The sequence below is a fragment of the Callithrix jacchus genome, chromosome 22, assembly GCF_049354715.1.
Source record: "Callithrix jacchus isolate 240 chromosome 22, calJac240_pri, whole genome shotgun sequence".
Taxonomy (NCBI): domain Eukaryota; kingdom Metazoa; phylum Chordata; class Mammalia; order Primates; family Cebidae; genus Callithrix; species Callithrix jacchus.
This window is the reverse complement of record NC_133523.1, coordinates 10,752,197-10,767,667: the sequence shown is the minus strand read 5'-3', so window position 1 is coordinate 10,767,667 and position 15,471 is coordinate 10,752,197. Positions and strand designations below refer to the sequence as shown.

Here is a 15,471-nt window from a genome sequence, read left to right as displayed (position 1 = left end):
AGACTGGAGAGACTGATGGGTGGAACAGGAGGATTTTGTTAAGATGTGCGCCTTAGTAGATTTACTTTTCAAACACTGAGTATTGAACAAAGCTTGACTTTTATACATGAAACGCAGAGCAGAACAAAGGGAGTTTATTTTAAATGACAGGTTTACAAATTAAGTTTACATAATGACTTACGCGGCATACGTCAGGCCTCCAACTTCATGCCTGACCATTACAGCCTTGGTGACCAGCACGTATGCCTTTGGATGGTTCCCAGCAGCCACAAAGTCCGAAGTAACCAGACGGCCACAAAGAGAAATGAAACAACTTGTTCCTGCCTCAACTAATTGCTCTCCCCCTGCAACCTGCAACCATTGTTCCTGCTCAGTCTTGCGAAATTTCCTCCTGGACATTGGGTTTCTCAAGACCCCCTCCCCTGTAACTATGTAATTTGCCGCACCCTCCCCTTTGCTTGCAACCCATAACCCCCACCCTATGATCATGCCTATTTGTAATGGAAAAGCCCTACCCTTGTGACCATGCATCCCGTGACGCCCTCCCCCTCCCTAAAATAGATTATCACCTTTAACCATTTCCCCCAGTCTATATAACCATTCCGCTTTCCTACCCACTTTGCATAACTCCTTTCTCAGACTTGGCCCTCTCGCACCCAAGCCGGAAATTAAAACGATCTCCTTGCACACACAAAGCCTGCCTGGTGGTCTCTTTATGCCAGCGACGGACCTAACAGTTTAAATGGTCACTATTTGGGCTGCAAGCACAGCTTATCTCCCTTCCTTTACTATGGTGTTCAGGGCAGCAATTTAGCCAGCCTAGACCTGTTTTATGACCTTTGCTGTGCTGCTTAGATGAAAGATAGCAACTTTTAGTTATTAGCTACAGAGAACAAGAATACATGAATTTGAAAACTTATAACTTGCAAAGCAGAATACAGTTTCACAAAGGTGAGGGGGAGGGTTCAGGGAAGTTATGCTTATACTACAGAAAAGAAAGGAAATTTGTTTTTCTGCTTCACCACCTTATCTCTCAGGATACTCATTTTCACCAAGAAAATAAAAACACAGCGGCCAGGCGCAGTGGCTCACGCCTATAATCCCAGCACTTTGGGAGGACGAGGCGGGTGAATCACGAGGTCAAGAGATCGAGACCATCCTGGTCAACAAGGTGAAACCCCGTCTGTAGTAAAAATACAAAAATTACCTGGGCATGGTGGTGCACGCCTGTAGTCCCAGCTACTCAGGAGCCTGAGGCAGGAGAATTGCCTGAACCCAGGAGGCGGAGGTTGCGGTGAGCTGAGATCCTGCCATTGCACGCCAGCCTGGGTAACAAGAGCAAAACTCCATCTCAAAAAAAAAAAGCAACAATGGAATAAAATTGTTAAATGTGTGGAAAAGCTGGAATTATATGGCAGCAATAGTCTATAATGGAATCAAAAGAGAAAAGAAGGAAAAACTTGAACTAGCTGAGAGAAGCAGTTTTTCAGCCACAGTTCAGCAGGAAATGCCCCATTCAGGAAGGAGGTTAAACAGATTATCAACTTGGCAGCCAGACTCGGATTGCTGAAACCGAACCCCCGAGTCAATCACAACCTGGTGATGAGACAGGATCACTGAAGGATTCAACTCTAAGCTGTCAACATGCCTTCCTGTCCCCTCTGCATTGTGTGGCAACACTCTCTCCTTCCAGAACTTCATTTTATTTTTTAGTTTTTTGTTTGTTTGTTTGTTTTTTAATTGAGACAGAGTCTCTGTTGCCCAGGCAGGAGTGCAATGGTGCTATCTCGGCTCACTGAAACCTCTGCCTCCCAGGTTCAAGCAATTCTCCTGCCTCAGCCTCCCAAGTAGCTGGGACTACAGACACCCGCAATCATGCCCAGCTAATTTTTGTAAAAATGGTGCCACTGCGCCCAGCCCTAGACCTTTGTTTTCACCAGCAGAAGATTCACCTGGAGTCAGTTTAAGGTACTGACCTACATAAATTGTCAAATTCGTAAACCTGTTCTCCATAAGGCAATCCAATGGCAACAGAGCAAGACTCCATCTCTAAATAAATAAACAAATAAGTAAATAAATACACAAATAACAGATTTTCTTCATATATCAAATCATAGTCAGACTCCAGCTATTCTATGCGTAAACCAAAAATAAAATTAAAGCCCAGCCCTCTCCCCCATGCAGAGGGATTTCCCACTCAGCTAAGGGCAGCCCAAAGTAAACCTGAAAATCTAGAAATCTAGTTCAGGCCATGATGGAAAGCAGAGGTGGAACCTGTAGTCCCACCTTAGCACCTGTAGTACCAGTTACTTGGGAAGCTGAGGTGGGAGGATCCCTTGAGGAGGGAAATCAAGGCAGCAGTGAGCTCTGATTGTACCACTGCACTCCAGCCTGGGTGACAGAGTGAAACCCTGTGTCAAAAAAAGAAAAGAAATAGAGGGCCGGGCACAGTGGCTCAAGCCTGTAATCCCAGCACTTTGGGAGGCCGAGGCGGGTGGATCACGAGGTCAAGCGATCGAGACCATCCTGGTCAATATGGTGAAACCCCGTCTCTACTAAAAATACAAAAAATTAGCTGGGCATGGTGGCGCACGCCTGTAATACCAGCTACTCGGGAGGCTGAGGCAGGAGAATTGCCTGAACGCAGGAGGCAGAGGTTGCGGTGAGCCGAGATCGCGCCATTGCACTCCAGCCTGGGTAACAGCAGCGAAACTCTCTCAAAAAAAGAAAACAAAAGAAAAGAAATAGATTATCACTGCGGTGGCTCACGCCTGTAATCCCAGCACTTTGGGAGGCCGAGGCGGGTGGATCACGAGATCAAGAGATCGAGACCATCCTGGTCAACATGGTGAAACCCCATCTCTACTAAAAATACAAAAATTAGCTGGGCATGGTGGCGCGTGCCTGTAGTCTCAGCTACTCAGGAGGGTGAGGCAGGAGAATTGCCTGAACCCAGGAGGCGGAGGTTGCGGTGAGCCGAGATCACGCCATTGCACTCCAGCCTGGGTAACAAGAGTGAAACTCTGTCTCAAAAAAAAAATAATAGCTGTCATTTTATACTGGATATGAAAATTAGGAAAATGGGGCCAGGCGCGGTGGCTCACACCAGTAATCCCAGCACTTTGTGAGGCCGAGGTGGGTGGATCACGAGGTCAATAGATCGAGACCGTCCTGGTCAACAAGATGAAACCCTGTCTCTACTAAAAATACAAAAAAAAATTAGCTGGGCACGGTGGTGCGTGCCTGTAATCCCAGCTACTCGGGAGGCCGAGGCAGGAGAATTGCCTGAACCCAGGAGGTGGAGGTTGCGGTGAGCCGAGATTGCGTCATTGCACTCCAGCCTGGGTAACAAGAGCAAAACTCCGTCTCAAAAAAAAAAAAAAAAAGAATTCCCTGCCAGTAGTCTGCTGGCCCTTTCTGCTTCTTCCTACTGGATTGGGGATCACAATTGCGTGCAGGGAATTCCAGACTCACTGTACAGTGGAGCCGTCCCTTGGCTTCCGAGCACGAGGGGAGTGAAGGCCAAAAAGACCACAATGCAGAAATGGGGGTTGGGGAAGGCTCTGATGTCCTCCAGGGATCAGGAATTTGGGATGAGGCTGCTGGCTGCATGGCCAAGCCTTTCCCCCACTGTTGTGGGAATTAGCAAACTGGAGAGACCAATGGGTGGATCAGGAGGATTATTTTTATTTATTTTTTGAGACGGGTATCACCGTGTTAGCTAGGATGGTCTAGATCTCCTGACCTAGTGATCCACCCGCCTCAGCCTCCCTAAATGCTGGGATTATAGGCATGAGTCACCATGCCCTGCGGATCAGGAGGATTTTAAGTGAATCTTAATAAAAACCGTCTTAGCGGATTTACATTTAAAAGACTGAGTATTGAACAAAGATGAAGCTTGACTTTTATACATGAACTGCAGAACAAAGGCAGTTTATTAAAAATGACAGGTTTTACACTTACATAGAGCTCTATAAAAAAATAACATGTTTTAACTTAAGCTTACATATTGAGAACTCCCACTAGTGAGATTCTCAAAGGCGGAAAATTAGGGAAGAGACCCCTCTTTCCTGTCTCTCGTCTCAAAGGAGGAGGAAGTAAAAATTGAGAGCCATAGCAGGCATGAAGTCAGTGGCAAGGTCGGCTGGCACTGCTGACCAGGCCTGGAGGTTAAAGATTAAACCTTCCGCCCTTTTATTTTTTGAGATGGTGTTTCGCTCTTGTTGCCCAAGCTGGAGTACAATGGCGAGATCTCGGCTCACTGCAACCTCCACCTCCCAGGTTCAAGCAATTCTACTGCCTCAGCCTCCTGAGTAGCTGGGATCACAGGCATGTGCCACCACACCCAGCTAATTTCTTGTATTTTTAGTAGAGACGAGGTTTCACCATGTTGCCAGGCTGGTCTCAAACTCCTAACCTCAAGTGATCACGCCCTCCTCGGCCTCCCAAAGTGCTGAGATTACAGGCATGAGCCATGCCATCCAGCGCAGGTACTTTTTTATAGCAATGCAAGAAAAGCGTAATACAGAAGGGAAAAAGTATTCCACGCAAATGGTAACCAAAAGAGAACAGGATTGGATATACCATTATCATACTAACTAGACTTTAAGGCAAAACCCATTAAAAAACACAAAGAACACTGTCTTTTGTGTATGGGTACATAGTAAATGTATATATTTATTGGTTACAAGAGATATTTTAATACAGGCATTCAATGTGTAATAATCATGTATTAGTCTGTTTTCTTTCTTTTTTAGAGAAAGAATAAAAAGGAGTGAAGGAGAGGAAGAAAGAGGAAGAAAAAGAGGGAGAGAGAATGGAAATGTTGCTTTATTCTAAAAATGGGTATTAATAATGGCCAATCAATATTTCACTTAAACCTGAGTACGTGTGATGTGGTATTGACAAGAATGTATATTTTGTATATTTAAAGTGGAGAGCTCTATAAATATTTATTAAGTTTACTTGTTCCGGATCTGAGTTCAAGTCCTGGATATCCTTATTAATTTTCTGTCTCGTTGAGTCTAAATCTCTTTATAGGTCTTATGTATCTGGGTGTTAGGATCGTTAGCTCTTATTGTTGCATTGATCCTTTTACCACTATCTCTTTGTTGCTTTAAAATCTATTTTATCAGATGTGAGAATTGCAACTCCTGCTTTTTATTTATTTATTTATTTTTGCTCTCCATTTGGTTGGTAAATCTTTCTCCATCCCTTTGAGTCTTTGTGTATCCTTGCATGTGAAATGGGTCTGGATGTAGCATACTGTTGGGTTTTGGCTGTATCTTTTGATTGGGGGATTTAGTCGATTTAAATTTAGGGTTACTGCCATTTGATGTTAACTGGCTGTTTTGTCCATTCGTTGATGTAAATTCTTCTTTATGTTGATGCTCTTTACTTTTTGGTATATTTTTAGAAAGGCTAATACTGGTTGTTTCTATGTGTAATGCTTCTTTCAGAAGCTCTTGTAAAGCAGGCCTGGTGGTAATAAAATCTCTGAGTACTTGCTTGTTCATAAAAGATTTTATTTTTCCTTCAGTTGTGAAGCTTAGTTAGGCTGGATATGAAATTCTGGGCTGAAAGTTCTGTTCTTTAAGGATGTTGAATATTGGCCCCCACTCTCTTCTGGCTTGTAGGGTTTCTGCTGAGAGATCTGCTGTAAGTCTGATAGGCTTCCCTTTGTGGGTAACCTGACCTTTCTCTCTGGCTGCCCTTAGTATGTTCTCCTTCATTTCAACCCTGGAGAATCTAATGATTAAGTGCCGTGGGGTTGCTCTTCTTAAGGAATATCTTTGTGGTGTTCTCTGTATTACCTGGGGTTGAATATTGTCCTGCTTTGCTAGGTTGGGAAAGTTTTCCTGAATAATATCCTGAAGAGTATTTTCCAGCTTGGATTCATTCTCTCCGTCGCATTCAGGTACACCTATTAAACGTAAATTAGGTCTTTTCACATAGTCCCATATTTCTTGGAAACTTTGCTCATTCCTTTTTATCCTTTTTTCTCTATTCTTATCTTCTTATTTCATTAAGTTGGTCTTCAACCTCTGATATCCTTTCTTCTGCTTGATCAATTCGAGTGTTTAAACTTCTCAGAGTTCAAACATACTTCTCAGAGTTCCCATATTGTATTCTTCAGTTCCATTAATTCACTTATATTCCTCTCTAAATTGTCTATTCTCATTAGGATTTCATCAAACCTTTTTTCAAAGTTCTTAGTTTCTTTACATTGGGCTACAACATGTTCTTTTAACTCACAGAAGGTTCTTATCCACCTTCTGAAGCCTGATTCTGTTAATGGAATGCACTTGTTCTCCATCAAGTCTTGTTCCCTTGTTGATGAGGAACTGTGATCCTCTGCAGAGGGAGAGGCATTCTGATTTTGAGTATTCTCAGCCTTTTTACGCTGGTTTCTTCCCATCATTGTAAATTTATCCACCTGTCATCTTTGTAATTACCAACTTTCAAATTAGGTCTCTGAATGGACGTCCAAGTTGTTAATTCCCAGGGCCGAAATTTGAGCAACGCACTGCACCGGCTAAAACAGCGGCATTAAGACTGATGGTAGTTTTCTGCCCAGGAATCTCCAGTCTGGCTTCCTTCTTGAGTGCGTAAAAGGCGACTCTGCCTTCCCAGAGCTCCAAACGTTGGTCAAAAGGGGAACCAGTCCCGTTTACTCTGCACCAAGAGCTGCTGCACCGAGGTGCCGGCAAAACCGCTGCACCGGCCACAAAAGTCGCGCTGGTGACCCATGGGGCTCCTCCACTGGGAATCTTCTGGTCCGTAAGTGACAAACATTTGTCTGAGTGTGGCGTCCTCTTGTTCTCTGCGCTTTCACTGGGAGCTGCAATCCTGAGATGTTAGCGATCTTGGATCCGCCTCTATCTAGTCTCTTCATGCTGTTGATAAAGACATACCTGAGTCTGGGAAGAAAAAGAGGTTTACTTGGGCTTACAGTTCCACGTGGCTGGGGAAGCCTCAGAATCATGGTAGGAGGCAAAAGGCACTTCTTACATGATGGCAGGAAGAGAAAATGAGGAAAAAGCAAAAGCAGAAACCCCTGATAAACCCATCAGATCTCAAGAGACTTAGTCACTACTGTGAGAATAGCATGGGAAAGACCATCCCCCATGATTCAATTCCTCCCCCTGGGTTCCTCCCACAACATATGGAAATTCTGGGAGATACAATTGAAGTTGAGATTTGGGTGCTGACACAGCCAAACCATATCATTTCACTCATGGCCTCTCCAAATCTCATGTTCTCACATTTGGAAACCAAACATGTCTTCCCAACAGTTCCCCAAGGTCTTAACTTATTTCAGCATTGACCCAAAAGTCCACAGTCCAAAGTCTCACTTAAGACAAGGCAAGTCCCTTCCACCTATGAGCCTGTAAAATCGAAAGCAAGCTAGTTACTTCCTAGATACAATGGGGGTACAGGTGTTGCATAAATATAGCCATTCCAAAGGGGAGAAATTGGCCAAAACAAAGGGGTTACAGGGCTCATGCAAGTCTGAAATCCAGGGGGCAAATTTTAAAGCTCCGAAATGATATCCTTTGACTCCAGGTCTCATATCCAGGTCACACTGATGCAAGAGGTGGGTTCCCATGGTCTTGGGCAGCTCTGCCCCTGTGGCTTTGCAGGGTACAGCCTCCCTCCCACCACTTTCACAGGCTGGCATTGAGTCTGCAGCTTTTCCAGGTGCACGGTGCTAGCTGTCAGTGGATCTACCATTCTGGGGTCTGGAGGATGGTGGCCTTCTTCTCACAGCTTCACTACATAGGGCACCAGTAGAGACTCTGTGTGGGGGCTCTGACCCCCACATTTCCCTTCCACACTGCCCTAGCAGAGGTCCTTTATGAGCATCCCACCCCTGTGCAAACTTGCCTGGACATCCAGGTGTTTCCATACATCTTCTAAAATCTAGGTGGAGGTTGCCAAATCTCAATTCTTGACTTCTGTGCACCTGCAGGCTCAACACCACTGGAAGCTGCCAAGGCTTAGGGTTTCAACCCTCTGAAGCCACAGCCCAAGCTGTACATTTGCCTTTCAGCCCCGGCTGGAGTGGCCGGCACACAGGGCACCAAGTCCCTATGTTGCACACAGCACAGAACCCTAGGCCTGGCCCATGAAACCACTTTTTCCTCCTGGGCCTCTGGGCCTGTGATGGGAGGGGTTGTGTGAAGATATCTGACATGACCTGCAACATTTTCCCCATGGTCTTGAGGATTAACATTTGGCTCCTTACCGCTTATAAAAACTTCTGCAGCCATCTTGAATTTCTCCTCAAAAAATGGGGTTTTCTTTTCCTCTGTGTCAGGCTGCAAATTTTCCAAAGTTTTATGCTGTTTCCCTTTTAAAATGAATGCTTTTAACACCACCCAAGTCAACCAGTCACCTCTTGAATGCTTTTCTGCTTAGAAATTTCTTCCTTCAGGTACCCTAAATCATCTGTCAAAGTGCCACAAATCTCCAGGGCAGGGACAAAATGCCACCAGTCTCTTTGCGAAAACATAACAAGAGTCACCTTTGCTCCAGTTCCCAACAAGTTCCTCATCGCCATCTAAGACCACCTCAGCCTGGATCTTATTGTTCATATCACAATCAGCATTTTTGTCAAAGCCATTCAACAAATCTCTAGGAGGTTCCAAACTTGCCCACATTTTCTGTCTTCTGAGCTTTCAAAACTGTTCCAACCTCTGCTTGTTACTCAGTTCCAAAGTCCCTTCCACATTTTTGGGTAGCTTTTCAGCAACACCCCACTCTGTTGGTACCAACTTACTCTATTAGTCCATTTTCTTTTTTTTTTTTTTGAGATGGAGTTTCGTTCTTGTTACCCAGGCTGGAGTGCAATGGCGCGATCTCGGCTCACCGCAACCTCCACCTCCTGGGTTCAGGCAATTCTCCTGCCTCAGCCCCCTGAGTAGCTGGGATTACAGGCATGCACCACCATGCCCAGCTAATTTTTTGTATCTTTAGTAGAGATGGGGTTTCACCATGTTGACCTGGATGGTCTCGATCTCTTGACCTCGTGATCCAGCTGCCTCGGCCTCCCAAAGTGCTGGGATTACAGGCTTGAGCCACCGTGCCCGGCTATTAGTCCATTTTCACACTGCTGATAAAGATAAACCCGAGACTAGGATGATAAAAAAGTCTAATTGGCTTTATAGTTCCACATGGCTAGGGAGGCCTCAGAATCATGGCAGGAGGTGAAAGGCACTTCTTACATGGTGGCAGCAAGAGAAAATGAGGAGGAAACAAAAGTGGAAACCCGTGATAAACCCATCAGATCTTGTGAAACTTAGTTACTACCATGAGAATAGCATGGAAAAGACCAGTCCACATGATTCAATTACCTCTCCCTGGTTCCCTCCCGTAACATGTGGGAATTCTGAAAGATAAAATTCAAGTTGAGATTTGAGTGGGGACACAGCCAAACCATATCAAATCACATCAGGATAAATCAGGTATCCAACACCTCAAGCATTTATTGTTTCCTTGTGTTACAAACAATCCAATTATACTTTTATTTTATTATTTATTTATTTTGAGATGGAGTTTCACTCTTGTTACCCAGGCTGGAGTGCAATGGCGTGATCTTGGCTCACTGCAACCTCCACCTCCTGGGTTCAAGCAATTCTCCTGCCTCAGCCTCCCAAGTAGCTGGGATTACAGGTGCACACCATCATGCCCAGCTAATTTTTTATATTTTTAGTAGAGACAGGGTTTCATCCTTGTTGAGCAGGATGGTCTCCATCTCTTGACCTCGTGATTCACTCGCCTCGGCCTCCCAAAGTGCTGGGACTACAGGCGTGAGCCACCGCGCCCGGCCCTATACTTTTATTTTTAAATGTACAATAAATTATTGTTGACTGTAGTCACCCTGTGTGCTATCAAATACTAGATCTTATTCATTCTAAGTATAATTTTCTACCCATTAACCACCCCCACTTTCCTGCCTCCTCCACTACCCTTCCTAGCCTCTGGTAACCATTCTTCTACTCTTTATCTCCATGAGTTCAATCAGTTTAACTTTTAGCTCCCACAAATAAGTGAGAGTATGTGAAGTTTGCCTTTCTGTACCTGGCTTATTTCACTTAACATAATGACTTCCAGTTCCACCCATGATGTTGCACAAGACAGGATCTCATTCTTTTTTATGGCTGAATAAATGTACCACATTTTCTTTATCGATTCGTCTTTTGATGAACACTCACTCAGGCTGCTTCAAAATCTTTGCTATTGTGAATAGTGCCTCAATAAACATGCGAGTGCAGATATCTCTTTGATAAACTGATTTCCTTTCTTTTTGGTGTATACCTAGCACTGTGATTCCTGGATCCATTGGGTAGTTCTCATTTTAGATTTTTGAGGAGCCTCCAACTGTTCTCCACGGTGGCTTACTATTTAACATTTCCACTGGCAGTGTACAAGGCAGTTTCACATCCTCACCATCATGTTATTACCTTTCTTTGGGATAAAAGCCATTTTAATTGGGGTGAGATGATATTGTTGTCTTTTCACTTCTCTGATGATGCTGAGCACCTTTTCATATGTCTGATTTTCATTTGTCTTTTTTCTGAGAAATGTCTATTCAGATATTTTGCCCATTTTTAAATTGAATTATTAATGTTTTTCCTATTGAGGTATCTGAGCTTCCTATATATTATCTATCCCTTGTCAAATGGATTGTTTGCAAATATTTTCTCCCATTTTGAGGGTTGTCTCTTCACTTTGTTGACTGTGACTATTTCTCTTGCTATACAGAAATTTTGTTTTTTGCTTGGTGTTTTTTTCCTTTGTTTTTTTTTTTCTGAGACAGGGGTTTGCTCTCTCACGTTGGAGTGCAGTGGCTCAATCTTGACTCATTGCATCCTTGACCTCCTGGGACCAAGTGATTTTTCTACCTCAGCTTCCCAAGTAGCTGGGACTACAGGTGCATATCATCACGCCTGGCTAATTTTTTGTATAGATGGGATTTTGCCATGTTGCCCAGGCTAGACTTGAACTCTTGGGCTCAGCCTCCCTAAGCGCTGGGATTGCATGCATGAGCTACTGTGCGTGGCCTACTCTTCCCTCTCTTATCCTTGAGCAGCAGGAGTCTCTCCCCATAGACACCACAGGTAGAAATGTGCTTGGTCACACCTGAAGCCAGTACAGTTCTAAGTCTCCCCCAAGGCCATTACAAGTACTGTATGGCTACCCCTGCAGATCACTCAGGGCCCAGGGGTTCAGCAGGTGATAAATTCTGCCAGGACTGGGTCCTTTTCTCCAAGGCAGTAGACTCCCTTCTGGCCCAGGGTGTATCTAGTGTCCAGGAGCTAGGGATTGGAATAGAGGACTCAGGAATCTGCCTGGTGCCCTATTATACCGTTGCTGAGCTTGTATCCAAGTTGCAAGATAAAGTCTTTACTCTTATCTTTCCTCTCAAGTAAAAGGAATTAGTCTCTCCCCGAGCTTCTAGCTGTACTGCCTGGGGTCAAGAGAGTAGTGGCGCAAGTACTCCCTTCTCCAACCCAAGTAGTGTTTCAATAGGTCTTATGCACCCCAAGTCCACTGGCTCCAAGCCCACCCAACACCAAGACTTACACAGGAATTGCACTTCTTGGGACTGACCCTGACTACCTTTCAAGTTTATTTAGGACACCAGAATATCTTAGCCCATGGTGGTAGGGTTTGCCAGAACTCAGGTTCTGGTAATTGGGATGGAGAATTAGACTCTGGCTAAGGCGATCTAAATGCTCCCTCCATGGGCACTGGCTGAGTTCTGCCCCATATTGCTTTCTGCTATGACAGGGCAGCACTGATTTCCAATGCAAAGTCCCACAGTCACCATGTTCTCCCTCTCCCAAGCTCACAGATTCTCTCTCTGTGCCATGTGACCTCTGCGAGAGAATGGGAAAGGGGTGGCATACGCAATTCAGGACTGGCTTTCCCACCCTCTTCCATGCCTCTTTACTTAATAGAAGACCAGGTACTGTGATTGCGCAGCTGATTTTTGGTTCTTATTAAGTTCCTTTTTTGTGTGGGTATCTGTTCAATCTGGTGTTCTTTTTGGGGGAAGAATCGCTGGAGGGCTCTATTTGGCCATCTTGCTCTGCCTCCTTCTGTATCACTTTTTTTTTTTTTTTTTGAAATGGAGTCTTGCTCTGTTGCCAGGCTGTAGTGCAATGGTGCAATCTCAGCTCACTGCAACCTCTGCCTCCCAGGTTTAAACAATTCCCCTGCCTCGGCCTCCCAAGTAGCTGGGACTACAGGCACGCACCACCATACTTGGCTAATTTTTTGTATCTTAGTAGAGAAGGGATTCACCATGGCCAGGATGGTCTCGATTTCCTGACCTCGTGATCCACCCACCTTAGCTTCCAAAAGTGCTGAGATTACAGGCATGAGCCACTATCCCCACCCAGCCTTGTATCACTTTTGACCATGATTTTATCTATATGGTGGGTAAAAGATCCAAAAGGCTTATAGAAACTCAAGGAGACAGGCAGTAAGTGAAAAGAAAAAATAAAATAACTTCAGTTCACATTTGAAGTTATTAAGTTCTTTTTGATCAAATTTCATGCTATAGTAAATGAACTGGATGTAATTTTTTGAAACAGGAATAAATTCAAAATTTTTTCTTGAAAGTAAAATGCTTTCAACCTAAGGTCATTTATCCAAAAAATTTTTTCCTTTTTGACCTTACTTTATTAAAAACTGCAAATATAAAACATGTATATCTAAAGGTCAGGTGTAGTGGCTCCTGCCTGTAATCCTAGCACTGTGGGAGGCCAAGATGGGAGGATCACTTGATGCCAGGAGTTCAAGACTAGCCCGGTCAACCCAAGACTTCATCTCTATTTTTTTAAAAATAGGTATCTAAAAAGACAATTTTCACATCTCAAGAATGGAAGCATTTCTCAGGCTGGGAGCACTGGCTCATATCTGTAATCCCAGCACTTTGGGAGGCCAAAGCAGGCGGATCACTTAAGGTCAGGAATTTGAGACCAGCCTAGCCAACATGGTGAAATCTCATCTTTCCTAAAAATTCAAAAATTAGCCAGGTGGCACACACCTGTAATTGCAGCTAATCTGAAGGCTGAGGCACGAGAATTGCTTGACCCAGTAGGTGGAGGTTGTAGTAAGCTGAGATGGCACCACTGCACTCAAGCCTGGGTGACAGCAAGACTCAACAACAACAATAACAACAACACAAATTGAAGCATTTTTTTTTTTTTTGAGGCGGAGTTTCGCTCTTGTTACCCAGGCTGGAGTGCAATGGCACGATCTCAGCTCACCGCAACCTCCGCCTCCTGGGTTCAGGCAATTCTCCTGCCTCAGCCTTCTGAGCAGCTGGGATTACAGGCACGCACCACTGTGCCCAGCTAATTTTTTGTATTTTTAGTAGAGATGGCGTTTCACCGTGTTGACCAGGATGGTCTCGAACTCCTGACCTCGTGATCCACCCGCCTTGGCCTCCCAAAGTGCTGGGATTACAGGCTTGAGCCACCACGCCCGGCTGCATTTCTCTTTTTTTTTTAAGAGATGGGCTCTCACTGTGTTATCCTGGCTGGAGTACAGAGGCTATTTACAGGCGCAATCCTACTATTGATCAGCATGGGAGTTTTGACCTGCTCCATTTCCAACCTGGGCTGGTTCACCCCTCCTTGAACAACCTGGTGGTCCCCCGCTCCTGGGAGGTCAACATACTGATGCCGAACTTAGTGCATACACTCAATCGGCATAGCACACTACAGCCCAGAACTCCTGGGCTCAAACGATCCTCCCACCTCAGCCTCCTGAGTAGCTGAGACTACAGGCATGCGCCACTGTGCTCAGCTGAAGCATTTCTTATAACCAGAATATCATGGTCACATCTAATAATTTTCTAATATTAACTGATAGCATGACACTGGACTCTCATAAATTATATAAACAATGTAAAAAGTATTTTGTACAGACATAGTCTGTCTATATTGCCCAGGATGGTCTTGAAGTCTTGGCCTCAACGGATTCTGCTCCCTTGGCCTTCCATTGCATACAGAAACGCAATGTGGAAATAACTCCATTTATCCATTAAACACAAAAGACAGCATAACCGTAAAAATGTGTGACATTCCCTATCCATAGCTCTGTCTGCAGCCAGAAGGAAGAGTGAGTCCTAGATTACCAAAATAACCTTTTTGCTTGTTGCCCAGAGCAGTGGCGTGATCTCTGCTCACTGAAACCTCCACCTCTCGGGTTCAAGCGATTCTCCTGCCTCAGCCTCCTGAGGTAGCTGGTATTACAGGTATGCTCCACCACACCCAGCTAATTTTTTTATTTTTAGTAGAGACGGGGTTTCTCCATGTCAGTCAGGCTGGTCCTCTTGCCTCAGTCTCCCGAAGTGCTGGGATTACAGGACTGAGCCACTGTGCTTAGCCCCAAAATAACTTAATTCTACATTGCTGAAACTCACAAACTGCAACATTGCTTTTCTAATCAGATGAAGAACGATGTTTGCTGTCAACAGAGCATCAGGACTTAAACAGAAAGCAGCATCACTGCCTTCCAAAAGTGGTGGCCTTCTTGGTTTATGAACTCTTTGAGCCTGTGCTACAGTGTCCTCTCTGCGGTGTTTGTGGAAGCATCAAGATACTTCCACAGTCAAGGCCAATAATCAGGCTCAGCTGTGTCCTGTTCATCTCCCTCACTCTGTGCTTCCAATGTCCCTTGTTCATCTCCCTCACACTGTGCTTCCAATGTCCCTTACCTTCACTCACCATCCCAACAGAGCACCTGCATCCTGTGCAAAATCACATTTGAAGTCATGTTGGCAGTGGTGTTTCTATTCTGTGGCCCATACTATCACTACGGATGTTGTCTTGAAGGGAGAAGGATGAGTCAGTGGTTGGATTCAGTAGCAGCTAACTCTATTACCCTCTCTAATCCAAACGACTACAGAATCTGACAGACAATGACTCCACCCTTCACTCACGTGAATACATTATCTGGGGCTAAATATGTCATCTCCACACAAAGTCCCAGTTTGGTCACTGATTGCTACTCTATCCTTTGATACCTGGGCTTCGGACTGAGAAGCTTCAACAAAGATTTTCTCAACAGGAGCTTGCTGGGCACTTCGATGAAGTGACTGGATGGTTCTATGGAAGTGTACAGACAAAAAGCTGACTTTTGCATGTTGCTTTTTACTCTATAAAAGAGGGCTGTTAATAAATTAGAATAGAAAGCATACAGGCCAGGAACAGTGGCTCACGCATGTAAGTTTGAGATCAACCTGGCCAACATGGTGAAACCCCATCTCTACTAAAAATATGAAAAAAATTAGCTGGGTGTGGTGGTGGGCACCTGTAATCCCAGCTATTCACGAGGCTGAGGCAGAAGAATTGCTTGAACCCAGGAGATGGCAGTTGCAGAGTCGAGACTGCGCCATTCCACTCCAGCCTGGGTGACAAGAGTGAAACTTCATCTCAAAAAACAAAAACA

At 44.7% G+C, this 15,471-nt stretch overlaps 1 protein-coding gene across 3 annotated transcripts in view; it reads right to left on the bottom strand.

The window, feature by feature from the left end:
* Positions 1 to 1,383: 1,383 nt before the first annotated feature.
* LOC103789770 (uncharacterized) overlaps positions 1,384 to 15,471 on the bottom strand; it is a 37,408-nt gene continuing 23,320 nt past the window's right edge. For 2 of the 3 annotated variants that reach the window (XR_008478647.2, XR_013531064.1), the window contains exon 6: positions 4,645 to 9,391. The gene's annotated coding sequence lies outside the window, so the exon portion shown is untranslated. Of the gene's footprint in view, positions 2,050 to 4,644; positions 9,392 to 15,471 lie in introns of those variants that run through there. The other variant, XR_008478646.2, reaches the window with a different exon arrangement.